Source organism: Mesoplodon densirostris, chromosome 19 (assembly GCF_025265405.1).
Source record: "Mesoplodon densirostris isolate mMesDen1 chromosome 19, mMesDen1 primary haplotype, whole genome shotgun sequence".
Classification (NCBI taxonomy): domain Eukaryota; kingdom Metazoa; phylum Chordata; class Mammalia; order Artiodactyla; family Ziphiidae; genus Mesoplodon; species Mesoplodon densirostris.
In genome coordinates, this window is record NC_082679.1 from 48836960 (window position 1) to 48856374 (window position 19415).

At 37.2% G+C, this 19415-nt stretch overlaps 1 protein-coding gene across 6 annotated transcripts in view; it reads left to right on the top strand.

Moving 5' to 3' along the window:
* The window catches only part of NFAT5 (nuclear factor of activated T cells 5), a 132701-nt gene that overhangs the window by 11282 nt on the left and 102004 nt on the right, over window positions 1-19415 (top strand). The window contains exon 1 of one of the 6 annotated variants that reach the window (XM_060083043.1): window positions 16240-16260. The exons of the other annotated variants lie outside the window; for them this stretch is intronic. The gene's annotated coding sequence lies outside the window, so the exon portion shown is untranslated. Of the gene's footprint in view, window positions 1-16239; window positions 16261-19415 lie in introns of those variants that run through there. 6 annotated transcript variants of the gene reach the window in all.

Sequence of the window (19415 nt, forward strand, 5' to 3'; positions counted from 1 at the left end):
GTAAATAAAAACTAAAAAATAACTTTCTTGAGAATGTTTTTCAATCAGACTTCACAAGAATGGATAGAATCAACACTGTAAATTCTGCACAGAAAAAAAAATTTAGTGCATAGTGAATTGAGAACAAATAAACAGAAGAGTTGAAATTGAAGAATATGAAGTTTTTCTTAGAAATTAAAAGTGGTAGAGATAATAATAAGTAAATCAAAGTCCCACTTATTTATCTGACTTGTGAATAGAAACCCAGTTTCAAAAACACGCATTACTTAATAGCTGTGTGATTTTAGGCAAGTTACTTAACCTTTCTTGACTCAGTTTGTTCTTCTATAAAGAGGAGATAGTAAACTCATATATTTGTTATGAGGATTAGATGAGTTAATATTTCTAAAGAACTTGGAATAATGCTTGGCGCATAGTAAGCACTATAAGTATTTGTTAAATAAGTAAAATAAAATTTATATCTACAGGTAAGTTATTTGGCAAACATACTTACTCAAGATGTAGCAAGAAACCAGGATTTTATTACTATGCATAAGCTTCTGAACACCCACATCAGATGTTGCTAAATTTATATACTAAGGTTTAGGCATTCACAGCACTATGTTGTGCAGGATTAATCTTCCTAAAATACAAATATAATCATATTGCTTACTTAAAAATCCTATAATGGTGTCCATGGGCTTTAGGGTGAAATCCACATTCTTAAAGACTTGGTTCCTGATTATCTTTTTATTTTAATTGAGGTGAAGTTCATAGAACATAAATTTTATCATTTTAACAGTTAAAATTTTTTTTTTATTTTTTATTTTTTATTTTTGGCTGCATTGGGTCTTTGTCGCTGTGTGTGGGCTTTCTCTAGTTGCGGTGAGCAGGGGCTACTCTTCTTTGAGGTGCATGGGCTTCTCGTTGCAGTGGCTTCTCTTGTTGTGGAGCACGGGCTCTAGGCGCGTGGGCTTCATTAGTTGCAGCACACAGACTCCGTAGTTGTGGCACGCAGGCCCTAGAGTGCACGGGCTTCAGTAGTTGCAGCTCATGGGCTCAGTAGTTGAGGCTTGCGGGCTCTAGAGCGCAGGCTCAGCAGTTGTGGCACATTGGCTTAGTTACTCCATGACATGTGGGATCTTCCTGGACCAGGGATCGAACCCGTGTCCCCTGCATTGGCACGTGGATTCTTAACCACTGCGCCACCAGGGAAGTCCCCATTTTAACAGTTTTAAAGTGTATAATTCAGTGAGTTATAGTCCATTCACAGTGTTGTGTAACCAGCACCAGTATATAATTCCAGAACATTTTCATCACCCCAAAAAGAAACCCCTTACTCATTTAGCAGTCATTCCCCATTCCCTCCCACATCCCCAGCTCCTGGTAGCCACTCATCTGCTTTTTGTCTCTATGAATTTGCCTATTCTAGACATTTCATATAAAAGAAATCATATAATATGTGGTCTTTTGTGACTTCTTGTTTCACTTAGCATAATGTTTTCAAGGTTCATTCATGTTGTAGCATGTATCAGTATTTCATTTCTTTTTATGGGTGGATAATATTCCATTAGATGGATGCATACTACTGTGTTTATCCATTCATTTATTAGTTGATGGACATTTGGGTTATTTTGGCTATTATGAACGTTTATGTAGAAGTTTTTGTGTGTACAGGTGTTTCATGTCTCTTGGGTATATGCCAAGGAGTGGAATTGCTGGATTATATGGTAACTCTATATTTAACTTTTGGAGGAACTGCCAAACTGCTTTGTTTGTGCAGTGGCTGCACCATTTCACATTTTCAGCAGCAGTGTATGAGGGTTCTGATTTCTCCACATTCTTGTCAACACTTACTCTTAACTTTTTGATTGTAGCTATCTCTAGTTGGGTATGAAGCAGTCTCCAGTGGTTTTGATTTATATTTACCTAATGACTAATGATGTTGAGCATCTTTTCATATGTTTATTGGCCATTAATATATCTTCTTTGGAGAAATGTCTGTTCAAGGCTTGGCTATTTTTTTTTTTTTTTTTTTTTTTTTTTTTTGCGGTATGCGGGCCCCTCACCGTTGTGGCCTCTCCCGTCGCAGAGCACAGGCTCCAGACGCGCAGACTCAGCGGCCATGGCTCACGGGCCCAGCCGCTCCGCGGCATGCGGGATCTTCCCGGATCGGGGCACGAACCCACGTCCCCTGCATCGGCAGGCGGACTCTCAACCACTGCACCACCAGGGAAGCCCTTGGCTCATTTTAAAATTATTTGTCTTTTCATTGTTGAATTGTAAGAGTTCTTTATGTATTCTTTATACAAGTCCCTTATTAGATATATGATTTGCCAAAATTTTATCCTGTTCTGTGAGCTGTCTTTTCACTTTCTTGGTAGTGTCTTTTGATGTACAAATGTTTTTAATTTTCTTGAAGTCTACTTTATCTTTTTTGTTGTTGTTGCCTATGCTTTGTGTCATATTTAAGAAACTGCTGCCTAATCCAAGGTCACAGAGATTTACACCTATGTTTTCTTCTGGGAGTTTTATAGTCTTGGCTCTTACATTTAGGTCTTTGATCCATTTTGAGTTAATTTTTGTCTATGGTGTGCAGTCTGTGGTGTGTCATTCTTTTGCATATGTGTATCCAATTGCCCCCAGTACTATTTGTTGAAAAGACTATTGTTTCCCTTTGAATGGTCTTGGCAACCTTGTTGAAAATCAGTTGACTATAGGCATATGGGTTTATTTCTGGATTCTCAGTTCTTTTCTATTCATCTATATGTCTATTCTTATGCTACTAACACACTGTCTTGATTACTGTAGCTTTGAAATTGGGAAGAGTGAGTGTTCCAATTTTGTTCTTTTATAAGATTGTTTTGGCTATTCAGGGTCCATTGAATTTCCATTTGAATTTTAGGATCAGCTTCTCAATATCTGCCAAAAAGAGAGCTGTGATTTTAATAGCGATTGCCTTGAATCTGTAGGTCAGTTTGAGGAGCATTGCCATCTTAATAGTATTCAGTCTTATCCTCTATGAACATGGGATGTGTTTCCTTTAATTTAGGTCTTTAATTTCTTTCAACAGTGTTTTGTAGCTTTCAGAGAATAAGTTTTACACTTTTTAAACATCTAAGTATTTTATTCTTTTTAATCATTGTTTTTAAGTGTTAATAAAATTATGGAAATAATTTGGAGAAAGGTCTCTCAGAACTTAAGAGAGCTTTAGTATATTTTTAAAATAAGTTTATTTATTTATTTTTGGCTGTGTTGGGTCTTCGTTGCTATGCGCAGGCTTTCTCTAGTTGTGTTGAGTCGGGGCTACTCTTCGTTGTGGTGCGTGGGGTTCTCACTGCAGTGGCTTCTTTTGTTGCGGAGCACAGGCTCTAGGCACGCAGGCCTCAGTAGTTGTGGCTCGTGGGCTCTAGGGCACAGGCTCAGTAGTTGTGGCTCGCCGGGTCTAGAGCACAGGCTCAGTAGTTGTGGGCCACGGGCTTAGTTGCTCCGTGGCATGTGGGGTCTTCCCTGACCAGGGCTCGAACCCGTGTCCGCTGCATCGGCAGGTGGATTCTTAACCACTGCGCCACCAGGCAAGCCCAAGCTTTGGTATTAAAGTACTAGATTATGCGTGTGTTCAGGAAATGAAACCGAAACCACAATAAAGTAATTGTACAATATTAGAATCAGCCATGGAATTAAAGCCGCAGTAAACCATAAAGAACATTTAGTAAAGTCCAGTTTTGTTTAAAAAGTTATACTGGATGATATTTTTCTCAGACAGGGACTATACCTCACATTCTCTTAGCATCTGGCACAAGCGCTTATATACAAAAGGTGCTTGAATGAATGAATACCACATCCAGTAAAGAAGGAAGGAATGGTATTGGAAGTGTGAGAGGATTGTGCTCTAGTTATATACAACCATGTAGAAAGCTTTAATTGGAATAATAATGGGATTAAAATGATTATAGGTGGAAACTAGACCTTTAAAAAATTGGAGCTATTTAATTGGTAAAGACAAAGGTTTAGGTAATTCAGATGAAAATGGAGGTGGATTTGTTCACTAAATCTGGAATACTCAAATAAGAAGGTTCTCTTGAAGCTTGACCACCTTCACCCATTTCATTCACAGCCCTCACCTTCCCCCGCCCCCACAACCCCCAATCTGTTCTCTGTATCTTTTAGTTCAATTTTGAAGAAAAAAATTTTTGATTACTCATGTAAGTGAGATCATATAGTATTTGTCTTTCTCTGACTTATTTCACGTAGCATAATGCCCTCAAGGTCCATTCATGTGTTAAATGGCAAGATTTCCTTTTTTATGGCTGAGTAATATTCTTGTGTGTGTGTGCGTGAGTGTGTGTGTCACATCTTCTTTATCCATTCGTTTGTTAATGGACACTTCAGTTGTTTCCTTGTTTTGACTGTTGTAAATAATGCTGCAGTGAAAATGAGGGTGCAGATACCTTTTCAAGACAGTGATTTTGTTTTCTTCAGGTAAATACCTGGAAGTGGAATTGCTGGATCATGCAGTTCTATTTTTAGTTTTTTGATGAATCTTCATACTATTTTCTGTAGTGGCTGCACCTGATTGGCATTCTTGAGGACAGGAATTGATTATATTTAAATAAAAACATGTCAGTTAAATGAGAGAAACACTTAGGTGACTGGGTATAAACAAATACAATATGAAGAGTCTGACTGTACTTCATTTTATTGATTAGGACAACTATTTCTGTATATTTAGTTTAATAGCAGCCAAATACTGCTTGTGCTATTAAATATATTTGTTATATATAAGAACATATTGACTTTAATATATTGCTAAACATATAAATGTTTTAAAATAAAAGCACTGATGCAATAAAAATATGTTAAATATTGATGAAGATATAAAAAGATTTTCAATATCATTAGTCATTGGGGAAATGCAAAGCAAAACCACATTGAGATACCACTTCACACCTATTAGGATGGCTGTAATCAAAAAGACAGATAATAAGTGTTGGCAAGGATGTGGAGAAATCACCTCACACACTGCTGGTGGGAATGTAAAACAGTACAGCCACTTTGGAAAATAATCTGATAGTTCCTCAAAGAGTTAAGCATAGAGTTATACCATATCCAGCAATCTCACTTCTAGATACATACCCAAGAGAAATGAAAACATCTGTACACATAAAATATATGTGTATATTTGTATACGTATGTTCAGAGCAGCATTGTTCATAATAGCCAAAGTATGGAAACAACCCAAATGTCCATCAACTAATGAATGGATGGATAAACAAAATGTAGTATATCCATTTAATGGAATAATATTTGGCCATAAAAAGGAATCAGTTACTGATACATGTAGGATATGGATGAATCTTGACAGTATGCTTAGTGGAAGAAGCCAATCATGAAAGACCACATACTGTATGATTCCATTTATATGAAATCTACAGAATAGACAAATCCAGAGAGGCAGAAAGTAGATTAGTAGTTCCTGGGGTGGAGGGGAGTGAGGGGGATTATAGTTAAAGGGCTCCGGGTTTCTTTTGAGAGTGATACCAATATTCTAAAATGTATTGTGATGATGGTTGCACAACTCTGAGTGTACTAAAAGCTAAGTGTCCACCAACAGATGAATGGATAAATAAAATGTGGTATATACATACAGTGGAATATTATTCATCCTTAAAAAGGAATGAAATTCTGATATCATCTTACAACATGGATTAACCTTGAAAACATATGCTAATTGAAATAAGCCAGATACAGAAGGACAAATATTGTAAGTTTCCATGAGGTATCTAGAATAGAGACAGAAAGTGGAATAGTGGTCACCAGGGACTATGGGGAGAGGGCAATGAGGAGTTATTCTTCAGTAGGTACAGAGTTTATGTTTGAGGCAATGAAAAAGTTCTGGAAATGAGTACTAGTGGTGATTGTTGTACAACATTGTGAATGAACTTAATGCCATTGAATTTTAGACTTAAAAAAATAGATACAGTAGTAAATTTTATGTATATTTTACCACACCCACAAAATGTTAAAAAAAAAACAAAAAATAATTTTAAGACTGAGATATACTAACTTTTTTAATAAAGTTATTGAGACAGAGGTAATTGTGTGGTGGCACATGGAAGGGAGCCTTTTTTAGTTTCCCATTTAACACAGTATATTTTAGTTGTCTAAATCATCCAAATGTGCTTTAAATGTAGATAGGATGATCTAAATACTGAGTGTGCTACGTCTTGAATAATCAAGAAATTTTGATGAGCAAGATTAGACTACAGATGACTGAAAAATTCATGAAGTAGATTAACCTCGTTTAGTTTGGAAATTTTTTTGACTATTAATATGCATGGTTGATTCATTTTGTTGATTTCCTGAAAGCAAATGTTTATATTTAATAGTAGCAAGAGGATTGCAGTTTTCTAATAAATGTCACAGAATTGTGACAGTGAGCTAGGAGGAAGAAAAACTGCATAAGGGAAGTGAGATACACTTCTGTAGCTGTGGAAACTATAAACCCTACTGTCTTGAAACGTTCTCTTTGTATTTGTATTATTAATTAGACATTAGTAGAGGATAATGAGGACCCTGGATAACTGCTAGATTTTTTTTTCATTTTCTTAATAGTATCTTTTATTTATTTATTTATTTTAACTTTTTGTCTTAGAGTATAGTTGATTAACAATGTTGTGTTAGTTTCAGGTGTACAGCAAAGTGATTCATGTATACGTATACATGCATCTATTTCACATACTGCTAGATTAAATATAGGTATAACTGTATTCATCAGAGTTCCTGAGTAAGAGGCATTGCTGGCTAGTTTAGTATTTGTCTTGTGTGAACATGAAAGTGCTTAATTTAGTTTTCTTTGATTTGTTATGCTCCTCAACTACTAAAATATTTTGTATTTAAAAGGATGTTTTCTTAAATTATTGCCACAGCTCGTTTTAAGTTTGAGAATAAGTGAGAGAACTTGAACATGATTCAATGTTGAACATCACTTCACTTTAGTGAAGTTAAATTTATCTTGACCAGTACTTCTATGTTTACTGGTAAAGGCATATTAATCTGTGTATGAGTAGGCTTTATGAATAAATAATGTTTTAGGTATAAATTAGGCACTTTGGTAATTTATACAATAACTTTTGTAGAATGACTAGCGCTCTTACCGAGTACTAATTGCATCATAGATTCCTCGAGTACCCTATAAGCTTAAGATTAGGTCTGTAATCACGGTTGCCTTTACTCATTTGTTGGAATTACAATGGGCTGCTTGAGGTGGCAAACTTCAGAGGGGAGATGGCTGCTAATTCTAAAAATAGAAAGGTAACTTAGAGCTGAAAGATAGCTACCGAGTCATTGTGTTCTCACCGTACTTGTTTGCTTATTTGTGTGTAAACCCAAAGTGCATTTTCCCTTAAATTTAGATGTGCTTTGTTCTCCTATACATCTATACTAGTATTTCTTGAACTTGTTAGGACTTTTCAGAAACATCAACTGTCAACCAACATAGAAACAAATTATATTTTGGAATCTCCCAAATCAAATAGATTTAAAAGTGAAATTTAGCAGTCATTTATTATATGAGCAAAATAAAACAGAAAAAGTGAACTATGAGAAGTAAGGTCTTTTGGAAAAATCATTGTAGTTTGGACCCTGTAATATTGCCCAGAAGAGAGCATATCCACTGGATATGCCAATTTAGAGGGAAATTGGTGGGAAAAAACGGTTCTAGGCCTTCTTCCATTAAGAACTATTTGAATATTCACTGCTGTCTAGTTCTGGAACAAAGATAGACCAGAGCGTTACAGGGAGGATCCTTCCAGTGTGTTGGACCTCTTCTTTTCCTGCTTCCTTTTTAGTAGGATATTGTTCATCTACTTGTCCATTAATTGCATATTGCAGAGATTATGGATTGTAGTAAGCATAGCTCTTCATAAAGGGACTGGATGGTGTGTCCTGTGAGAACAGTACCTTTGTAACTACCAAATGTGGATGTGCTATAATAGGATGGATAAGCAAATCCACATTTGGATTGCTAAAAATCCTTAAATGTAGATAAAACTTCAACTTGAAAATTCAAAGGAAATTCAACTTGGAAATTCATAGGATAAAAATAAGAGAGTAAAAAAGTTTTATGAGTTAAAATAGCTATAAATAGACAGTAAAAAGCAATATCCCTAATTTTGGTATTCAACTAAGATTGACTAGAAACTTCAGGATGGTTCAAATCTCTCCTTTGAGTATTTAGGGTAAGGCTCTTGAATTTCAAATCCAGGAAATAAAAGAGAACTGTCTTTTTTCTTTCTTTCTTTCTTTTTTTTTTTGATACTTTGTTACTTTGTTTTTCATTATTCTTTCTCTGTGTATTTTGTCTTTCATCATAGGTGACTCTGACACCCCAGATATCTAAAGAGCTCCTTACTTTGACATTTGTATGTCTTCTCGGTACAGATTTTAATGAGTGCTAAATACCAGGTGACTTAATACAAGTATTCTGAATGAACCAATAAATTGACAAATCTTGTTTTAGGCAATTAGGTGATGATATACAACAGAATGGTTTCCTAATAATTTTAGGTTTGAGCATTTATTAAAAACAAAAAAACCATATTAGTCAAAGTTCAGGATTTTTCAGGAGAGGTGTTTCACATTACAGAACAGTATTATTTCTTCTTTGTATCATTAAAATAAAACTCAGTTGAATTTCAGATTGTAAATATTGGAAAGTTGTTGTTCACAGTTATTTTGTCTCAGGTTAGAAGATTATAAGGAGAAAATAACTTCTAAAGTGGTTTAGACAGTCATATTTTAAGTTTAATGTTCTGTAAATTTCAAGTTGTATTCTATATCTTTTTCTAGCCTTTTCCCCCCTTAGCCTGACAGGATAAAGATTGTCCCATTGGGGCTTCCCTGGTGGCGCAGTGGTTGAGAGTCCGCCTGCCGATGCAGGCGACGTGGGTTCGTGCCTCGTTCCGGGAAGATCCCACATGCCACAGAGCGACTGGGCCCGTGAGCCATGGCCACTGAGCCTGCGCATCCGGATCCTGTGCTCTGCAATGGGAGAGGCCACAACAGTGAGAGGCCCGTGTACTGGAGAAAAAAAAAAAAAGATTGTCCCATTGTAATTATTTTTCAGTTTTGCTAAACATATTTTTAAATGGCTGCCTTTGGGCCAAGGATATAAAAAGACATTGAGTCTTTGAGACATTGTCTCAAAGGTGAGTTGTTTTCTAACATTTCAGTCAGGTAGTTGTGCTCTATTGCCTCACTCAGTTTCTCCATTGAAATAAGGATCACACAGAAGTTAATGTCGTGAGACTCTATTCTCTATAGCGGATCCGGTTCCAAGGTCTAATGCCCACCTACATAGGAACATTTCATATCCCATTTTGTGGGGCCAGTATTCTTTTTGTTTTTCCTTTTTTCTTTTTTGTCTGTGCCATGCAGTATGTGGGATCTTAGTTCCCCCACCAGAGATAGAACCCGTGCCCTCTGCAGTGGAACCACGGAGTCTTAATTAACCACTGGACTGCCAGGGAAGTCCCATGGGGCCAGTATTCTTGTTCAACAGCAATATTCTTGTTCTCTGACCATATAGAATTTAAAAACATTAAGACAATTTGAAAAACCTTTTCTTCTCATTCTGTTACCATATTCTCTCCCAAAATAATATATTAATAATATGGAGAGGGCAGTGTGTATAGTGGCTAAAGATACGGGCCTTGGAGCAAGACTGCCTGGGTTCAGGTTCAGGTTATATTATACACTGGCTATGTGACAGCTTGGACAAGTTCATTGACCTCTCTTTGCCTCAGTTTCCTCATCTGTAAGGTGCTGTTGATAATAGAGCTTACAGCATAGGGCTATGAGAATTAAATGAGTTAATAGAAGTAAAGTACTTAGAATGGGTGCCTAGCATAGGCTACTTAAGTTGATGTTATTATTACTGGAATATAGTTTCTACATATTTTTTCGAAAGGAATAAAAAATATACCTTTATTTTACTATCATTAGTGCCAAAGAAAAGGTGGAAGACATCACATCTTAAATAAAGCAGAATAAACATCAGTATTGGTCTTTTGGGCATTCTATGTTTATGGCCATATTTCTTTGGGTGGTTTCTTGATATATCTGACTTTAGGAATTATAAGAGTACCAAAGTTTCTTGGGTTTGAAAACAAGAATTTGTGCCAGTGCAAGAGAAACTGTGCTGCCGGCCATCTCTTCTTTACTAATGATTGTATTGTCCAGAGTGTCTGTTTTTTTAAGGCTCCATTTTCTTATTCTGGGAGAATAAGACGAAGGGAGAAAGCTTTAGGTAGTTGGTACCAGACTGGCTTCTGTGGAAAAATTAACTTACTTTTGTATTTTATTTGCAATTCAGTTAATCTAGAGGTACCTTTGTGGTGGGGGGAGAAGTACAGAATTTATAGTTAGGAAACACAGTATTGGGCCTTCCCTGGTGGTCCAGTGGCTAAGACTCTTGACTCCCAATGCAGGGGGCCCGGGTTCAATCCCTGGTCGAGGAACTAGGTCCCGCACGCATGCCGCAACTAAAGATCCCACGGGCCACAACTAAGACCCGGCGCAGCCAAAATAAATAAATAAATAAATATATATATATATATATATTTTTAAATGGCTTGTTAAAGCTCTTTAAAAAAAAAAGAAACAGTATTTTAAAATACCTGTTTCACATTTTGCTAGTTGTATTTCTCTTTATCCTTTTATCCTCATTTCCTCTTTATCTAACAGGGTTATTATGAAGTTTATATGAAATAATGGTTTTCATTATGCTAGTGCTTTTGAACATTATTTGAATGTGAATCTCCAATTTTCTCTGGATATTTTGAGGAAAAGTCGAAGATATATTGAAGGAAAGAATGTTAATTTTTTAGGACAAGTTATTCTTTTGGGGTGTTTAAGATATTTTTAATAGAAATTTTTTAAAAATTAAAAACTTAATTTTTTCAGATTATAATACAATTATACTTTTTATGCTTATTACAAAAAAGGTAGGTTATTGTATGACGTATAAGGCATATAAAGTAGAAAAGGAAAATAATATATAATCCTACCATGCAGAGATAACAACTGTTCACATTTTGACATACAGTATGTCATTCTGTATTCTTTTCTGTGCAGTGTGGACATTTTACATTTATTTTTTTCTAAAATAGAGTCATATTGTGCTTTTTTTCTTAGAAAGTTTTGGACACCACTCTAGGTTAATAAATGGGACATAATGTAGCTTTTTTTTAATTATAAAGACTTCAAACAATATAACAAATACAAAGAATAAAAGTTACAAAAGATCCCACCTCTCATAGATAACCACTATTATATTTCTATGCATATATATATTTTTTATGTAAATGGGATTATTTTTATTTTTTTTTTTTTACTGTTAATAGCCTGATTCCTTTACTCAACAATATGTTATAGATGTTTTCTGTGGTCCAAATAGATCTGTGTTTTTATTTTTAATAGCTACATTATATTTCATAATATGGATGTACCATCATTGCTGTCATTTATTTAACTACTCTATTGATGACATTTAGGATGTTTCTGGTTTTCATGTTTATAAACAATGCTGCATAGAGCATTTTTGTGTATGCATATCTTTGCAAACTTAACTATTTTTTTTCTTAATTTAAATTTATAAAAGTATAATTACTGGGAAGAAGCATGTACACATTTGAAATACAATGACCCTGTTGCCTTATTGCCTCCAAAAAGGTTTTACCAGTTTATATCCATTAGCAATACCAGTTTCCTGGAACCTTTGCCAGCACCAAGTATTATTTTTTAAAGACTATTACAGTTTTATATGCTATGCTATCTTATTCTTTTAGCCATTAAAATTGAATATTTTGGGCTTCCCTGGTGGCGCAGTGGTTGAGAGTCCGCCTGCCGATGCAGGGGACACGGGTTCGTGCCCCGATCCCGGAAGATCCCACATGCCGCGGAGCGGCTGGGCCCGCGAGCCATGGCCACGGAGCCTGTGTGTCCGGAGCCTGTGCTCCGCAACGGGAGAGGCCACAGCAGTGAGAGGCCCGCATACAGCAAAAAAAAAAATAAATAAATAAATAAATAAAAAAAATAAAATTGAATATTTTTCCTGTATATATTGGCTATTGTGTATCTTTTTGAATTGTCTGTTCTTATCCTTTGCTAAATTTGCTATAGGAGTCTTCATTTTCCTCCTAATTGATTTAAAATTTCCTAAAAAGGGGAATTATAATTATTTTCTTTTGCATGAAATGTGGTAATTAGTTGTCATTGATGTTTTTCTGTCAAAAATTGGTCAAGTGGCTATAAGCTTGTTATCATCTCAAACTCCAAAGATCCACAGATCTTGAGTACTTTACATGTGCTTTATAGGATTAAGATAAAAGTAGATCATTGTGTTTTCATTTTTAAAACAGTATAGTGGTGGCACAGAAACAGACATATAGATCAATAGAGCAGGATCGAAAGCCCAGAAATAAACCGATGCACTTATGGTCAATTAATCTACGAGAAGTTAGGCAAGAATATACGGTGGAGACAAGACAGTGTCTTCAGTAAGTGGTGGTGGGAGAACTGGACAGCTACATGTAAAAGAATGAAATTAGGGACTTACCTGGTGGCGCAGTGGTTAAGAATCCTCCTGCCAATGCAAGGGACACAGGTTCGATCCCTGGTCCAGGAAGATCCCACATGCCGTGGAGCAGCTAAGCCTGTGTGCCACAACTATTGAGCCTGCGCTCTACAGCCCGCGAGCCACAACTACTGAAGCCCACATGCTCTAGGGCCCATGCTCCTCAACAAGAGAAGCCACCGCAGTGAGAAACCCGTGCAATGCAACAAAGAGTAGCCCCTGCTCACTGCAACTAGAGAAAAGCCCACGCGCAGCATCGAAGACCCGACGCAGCCAAAAAAAAAAAAAAAAGAATGAAATTAGTACGTGCTCTAACACCATATACAAAAATAAGCTCAAGATGGATTAAAGACCCAAATATAAGACCAGGTACTATAAAACTCCTAGAGGAGAGCATAGGCAGAACACTATTTGCCATAAATCGCAGGAGTATTATTTTGGATCCATCTCCTAGAGTAGTGGAATTAAAAACAAAAAATAAACAGGACCTAATTAAACTTAAAAGCTTTTGCACAGCAAAGGAAACCATAGGAAAAAAAAAGACAACCTGTGGAATGGGAGAAAATATTTTGAAGAATATCCTTGTTTGCTGGAAATACATACTAAAGTATTCGAAGGTGATGTGGCATCATGTTGGCAACTTACTCTCAAATGGTTCAGGAAAAAAGAAGAAAGAAAGTTCTTTGCACTGTACTCACAACTGTTTTATAAATTCAAGATTGTTCCAAAAAGTACATAGAGGCACGTGCACACACTTTCACTAAAAATTTAATAGTTAATTACTATGTAATCCAAATATTCAATTCCATAACTAGTAATTTTACTCTTTAAAATTGCAATTTCCGAAGAAATGAATATATCAAAGAAAACAAGCTTATTTCACAACTTCATATTTGGATACATGATTGTAAAAAGGTAATCTACATCGGCCTCCCTCTCATCTCACTTTTGCTGCCATTTCTGCCTGAAATCAATCAAACAAAACCAAATACTCTGGTAGAGAAAGGTAGTCTGGGTTACAAAATATATGACAAGTTATCTTCTCCTGGTCATACTTGTTTGATGCCATACATATGTCACACTCACAAGCTCAGTATTTTTAACTATGCCATCCCCTCTTCACTAACACTGTCAACCTGATAGACCAACAATTAATTTAAACATTCATTCAACATTTATTTAGCTCCTCTACTGGACTAAGGACACAATATAAGAGGAAATCACTCTAGTGAAGTTCACAGTTGAGAGAAAATAAAATTAGTCAAGTTTAAAGTAATGCAGTATGTGCTTTAATAGAAATATGGGATATTATGCAAGTGGAGAAGAGGGAATCCTTAACACTGTCCGTAAAGGATCAGAGAAGGCTGCACAGGGTATGTGACACCTGAGGTCAGTCTTGAACACTGAAATGGGTATTTGACAGACATAGTTTTAAAATTCAAAATTAATGGTAATTTTATTTTTTTGTGAAGAGTTGAGAAAATGCCAGATTTAACTACATTTTTTTCTAGTTATATTAGTGCCAAAAATGAATAAGCTAGTTTTAGGTTACCAATGGGTTTTGAAGATTATAGATATGTGTATACCTTTACTAAATATGAATAAATGAATTCAATCTTTCTGCACCACACGGCATGCAGGATCTTAGTTCCCCTACCAGGGATCCAACCCGTGCCCCCTGCAGTGGAAGTGCGGAGTCTTAACCGCTGTGCTGCCAGGGAAGTCCCTAAACAACAAATCTTAGTCAGAATTTTATTTTAACTGGTCAAGTTTTTAAAAATGTGACTCTTACTGATCTCCTATATCTCTCTGTCTTTATAGAAGATGTTATAGTGAAACATAACATCTAAGAAGGAGACTGGAATGGCATTTGCAATAACTTTAATTCACCTCTAGTATTACAGCACAGTTACATTTTTAATAAAGTAATTTTGAGAATATAGATATAAAGGTTGTAATCCTAAAACTGGCAGGTGTGTAGAATAGGATGAGGAAAAGGAAGCAAATTAGAGAAGGAAAATGGTAAATTGAAATGAGTTTATTATTATAAGAAACTGTGACATTTTTTGGTACAGTATAAGAATATAAGATTATCAGCATTTTTTAAATATAAAAACTTGCATTTTAACCTGTTTTCGTGTTAGAACTTTTTTCCCAGGCGCTATTCTCAGCTGTAGCTGTTAGAGGGCTGAATTTATTCCAGTCTACCTAGTTGTTCATTAACCTATTAGCACTTGACTAATAGGTTCAAAAAAATCTACTGCTTGTTAGTTGAAACTGCTAAGAGCTGGAATTAGAACTATTCTGCTTCTAGTATATTTTCCAAATCTGATTTCATTTTGAGAAAAGTTCCTTTTAACTTCAATAGACTGACTTACCATGTTATGATAAACAACAAGTAGGATTATTTCTATTATAGGAGAGTGGGCAAGTGGATAGCTTACATTAGTTTTGTATTACACTTCACCCACAGCTTTGTAGAGCACTTTGATATACATTACTTCATTTAATCTTTCTGCACCTAAGGGGTATAGTTATCATCTACATCTTATAGATGATAAAACCAAAACCCCAAATGATTAAGAGACTTGCCCAAGTTGGCACTGTTAATCAGTAGAACAGCTAGGTTTAAAAAAGGTATTCTGGGGTTTCCCTGGTGGCGCAGTGGTTGAGAGTCCGCCTGCCGATGCAGGGGACACGGGTTCGTGCCCCTGTCCGGGAAGATCCCACATGCCGCGGAGCAACTAGGTCCGTGAGCCATGGCCGCTGAGCCTGCGCGTACAGAGCCTGTGCTCCGCAACGGGAGAGGCCATAACAGTGAGAGGCCCGCATACCGCAAAAAAAAAAAAAAAAGGTATTCTGACTTCTGATCTGTACCTTTTTTTTTTCTGTAACCTTGGCCAAGATCATTTATTTACTGACTGCACATATAATAGTAAAAGACAAAAATATGATTCCTGCCCTAACTGAGCTTACCTTCTTAGTTGGGGAGACAGACTAATAAATAATCCGTTAAAAATAGTATGCTAAGTTCTCTGAAAGGAAAATACAGATTGATGAAGTGGGACATGAGAAGGTACCAATGTGCCAGGGAATCAGAGAGGGGCTTTTGATAGAAGGTGACATCCAAACTCAGTCCTGAAATTATAAAGATTCATCAGGTGAAGGTGGAGGGGCTGTGTTGGAGGAAGAATGTTTTAGGCAAAGGGGAGACTATCATATTGGAAAATTTGGAGATGAGCAAGAGCTTAGTATGTTGGAGGATTGAAAGAAATTCAGTATAGCTGGATCATAGAGCTAGAGATTGGGGAAGAGTAGAATAAGGGAGGGAACAGATATAGCTGTGCAAGATGTGGTAAACCAAGGCTGGATATGATAAGAACCTGAATCAGCAACACGATGCAGAGAAGAGACCCTCAGGTATCATAGAAAGCTGAATAAATGTGATAGAGATATCATAGTCAACTAGTGATATTTTATACAGTTATTACATATGTCTTGTGTTTTCTTTGTACAGTGAAGGTCACATGATCCTAATAGTTGAAATCAGGTAACTCTGCACTCTTCACCATGGTGAATCTTGGAGATCAGCTCTGGCTATGAGATTCTTTTGCAACCATTTCTACTCTGGCTTCCCTACTCTGGTATGTGTGGGTTAATCTTCCTCCAACGTGTTCTAAAGTAGGTCTTGGACCCAAAGTTAATAGAGGATAAATAAGTAAGTGAGGGTTACCCTTGATAGACTTAATAGTTATCTCTGTTGTCTAGAGAAGATGTTAGGGAGAAAGTAGGAATGGAGGGGTGGAAATTATGATTTGTTGCCATAATGGTATTTAGTTAATTTTTAAGCATAAATTTAGGTTGTTAATATACTGAATATTAAGATATTTGGGGAGGTGGCCATTTATTCAATATATTTTGTGCTCAGTGCTTTAAAGAGGCTTACCATTGTTAATAGGGCAGACAGACACAATTTCAACATAGTTTGGTAAGTGCTACATCAAAATAGTTTCATGCTAAAAATAAGGCAGCAGAAGATAATGAGTTCCATTTTGGATATGTTGAAATTAAGACTCTTGTGGGATATTGAGCACCTACTATGTACCAAGCACTAATCTAGATGCTGGGGACACAGAATTAAAGAAAACAAAGTTCCTGCCTTCACCAGTTTATATTCTGGTAGTTGGAAAGAGACAATAAATAATTATCAAATGTCAGAGGGTAAGATCAGGCAAATCCATAGAGAGAGAAAGTCAGTTAGTGGTTGCCAGGGATTTGGGGCATGAGGGAGTGGGGAATGACTTGCTAATGGGTATGTAGTTTCTTTTTGGGTTATGAAAGTGTTCTGGAATCTTAGGTAGTGGTGATGACTGTAAAACTTTATGAATAAACTCAAACCACTGAACTGTACAGTTTAAAGGGTGCCCTTTTGTTATGTAAATTATATCTCGATTTTAAAAAAATGCAGGGAGTGAAAAAAGCAAAGCAGGATTAGGAAGGATAATAAAGTGCTAGTGGGTGCTATTTTATATAGGGTGGTCAGAGTGCCTCAAAGAAGTGGTACCTCATTTGTACAGAGACCTGAAGGAATTGAGGGAGTAAGCTATGGTAATATCTAGGGAAAGAATTTTCCAGATGGAGTAATAGTAAGTTCAGAGGATTTGAGATTGGGAAGGTGCTTGGCATGTTCAAGAAACTACTAGTAAGGAAGCCAGCATGGCTGGAGCAGAGTGGGTAACGAGGAGAGTTGTAGAGAGAGATGTTGGTGTGCTGAGATCATGTAAGGACCTTAGGTTTTACTCTGACATGGGAGCTGAGGAGTGATCCGAATTAGGTTTTAAATGGATGATTCAGGCTACAGTGTAGATAACAAACTATAGGAGTGAAATAGTAATTCATTTAGGAGGCGCTTGCATTAGTCCAGGTGAGACAAGTAGACCAGGATTGTGGTCGTGGAGGTAGCAAGAAGAGGTGGAGTTCTGGATATATTTGGTAGGAAAAGCAGATAGGAATTGCTCACGGATTAGGTGTGGAGTGTGAGAGAAAAAGAAAAGTGAAAGATGATAACCAAAATTTTTGAACTGAGCAAACTGGAAGAATGGAGTTCTCATTTAACGAGATGGTAAAGACTCTGGTGGGGTGGGGGAGAAGTACATGAAGAGATTGGTTTTAGACACATTAAGGATGAAATGTCTATATTAAGTATCCAGATGAAGATACTGAGTCAGTATTTATATCTAACAATCTGGAACTGGAAGCAAACAATGATAATCGTCAACTTATGAATATCATGCAGTTATGGTTCAAGTTGAAATTAACAATCAAGGGAGAAAAATAGGAAAGAAGGTGGTTGAGGACTCATTTCTCTGGGGAAAACACCCAAAATATTTAAGGGGAATGGAAAAAGTAGTAGACTAAAGAGGAATCAAAGAGGAAAAAAGAAATAGAAGATAATGGAGAGAAGGGTTTCCAGTAGTAGAGTCAGAAGTTGCAGATAAGTCAGTTAGGAGTTTATTGGTGACAGAGAAATTTTAATGGACTAGTGGGAACAGAAGCCAAGTAGTAGTAGGTTGAGTAATAATTTTAAGTAGATGAAATAGAGGTAGCTAGTGAAGACAACTGTTGTACTAAGTGTGGTTGTGAAGGAAAGTGGAAGCTAGAAAGAGATACAGTAGGAATAGGAATCTTGTGGAATGAGGGAGTTGAAGATGAAGGATAGGAATTTATTAATAGAAGAAACTTTTCAAGGACCAAGGAAGAAAAAGGGATGTAGTACATAGGATTGCTTCTTCTCTTGGACCTAAAGGGACACAGGTAAGGATAATTTGTGTCTGGGAAAGGAAGTATGGGGAATTCATGCCTTATAGCCTGCCTGTTTTCTCTCTCGAGCAATAAACACTCATTTGCCAAGAATGATAGATAGAGGTTGGTGGCTTTAAGATGGGGGAGCTGAGGAAATTCTCTGGCAGTCCAGTGGTTAGGACTCCGTGCTTTCACTGCCAGGGGTGCCGATTCGATCCCTGGTGGTGGAACTAAGATCCTGAAAGCTGTGTGGCATGGCCAAAAAAAAAAAAAAAAAAAAAAAAAAGATTTCCTGAGCTACTCTGAGGAAAATCATGAATTCATAGTAGTACTAGTCTGTGTGTTTTTATTTTCTCCATAAAAGATTAGACCAGGGGCTTCCCTGGTGGCGCAGTGGTTGAGAATCTGCCTGCTAATGCAGGGGACACGGGTTCGAGCCCTGGTCTGGGAGGATCCCACATGCCGTGGAGCAACTGGGCCCGTGAGCCACAACTACTGAGCCTGCGCGTCTGGAGCCTGTGCTCCGCAACAAGAGAGGCCATGATAGAGGCCCGCGCACCACCACGAAGAGTAGCCCCTACTTGCTACAACTAGAGAAAGCCCTCGCACAGAAACGAAGACGCAACACAGCAAAAATAAATAAATTAATTAATAAACTCCTACCCCCAACATCTTCTTAAAAAAAAAAAAAAAAGAGGGCCTCCCTGGTGGCGCAAGTGGTTGAGAGTCCGCCTGCCGATGCAGGGGATGCGGGTTCGTGCCCCGGTCTGGGAGGATCCCATATGCCGCGGAGCGGCTGGGCCCATGAGCCATGGCCGCTGAGCCTGCGCGTCCGGAGCCTGCGCGTCCGGAGCCTGTGCTCCGCAACGGGGGAGGCCACAGCGGTGAGAGGCCCGCATACCGCAAAAAAAAAAAAAAAAAAAGAATAGACCAGGGGCTTCCCTAAGTGGTGCAGTGGTTGAGAGTCCGCCTGCCGATGCAGGGGACATGGGTTCGT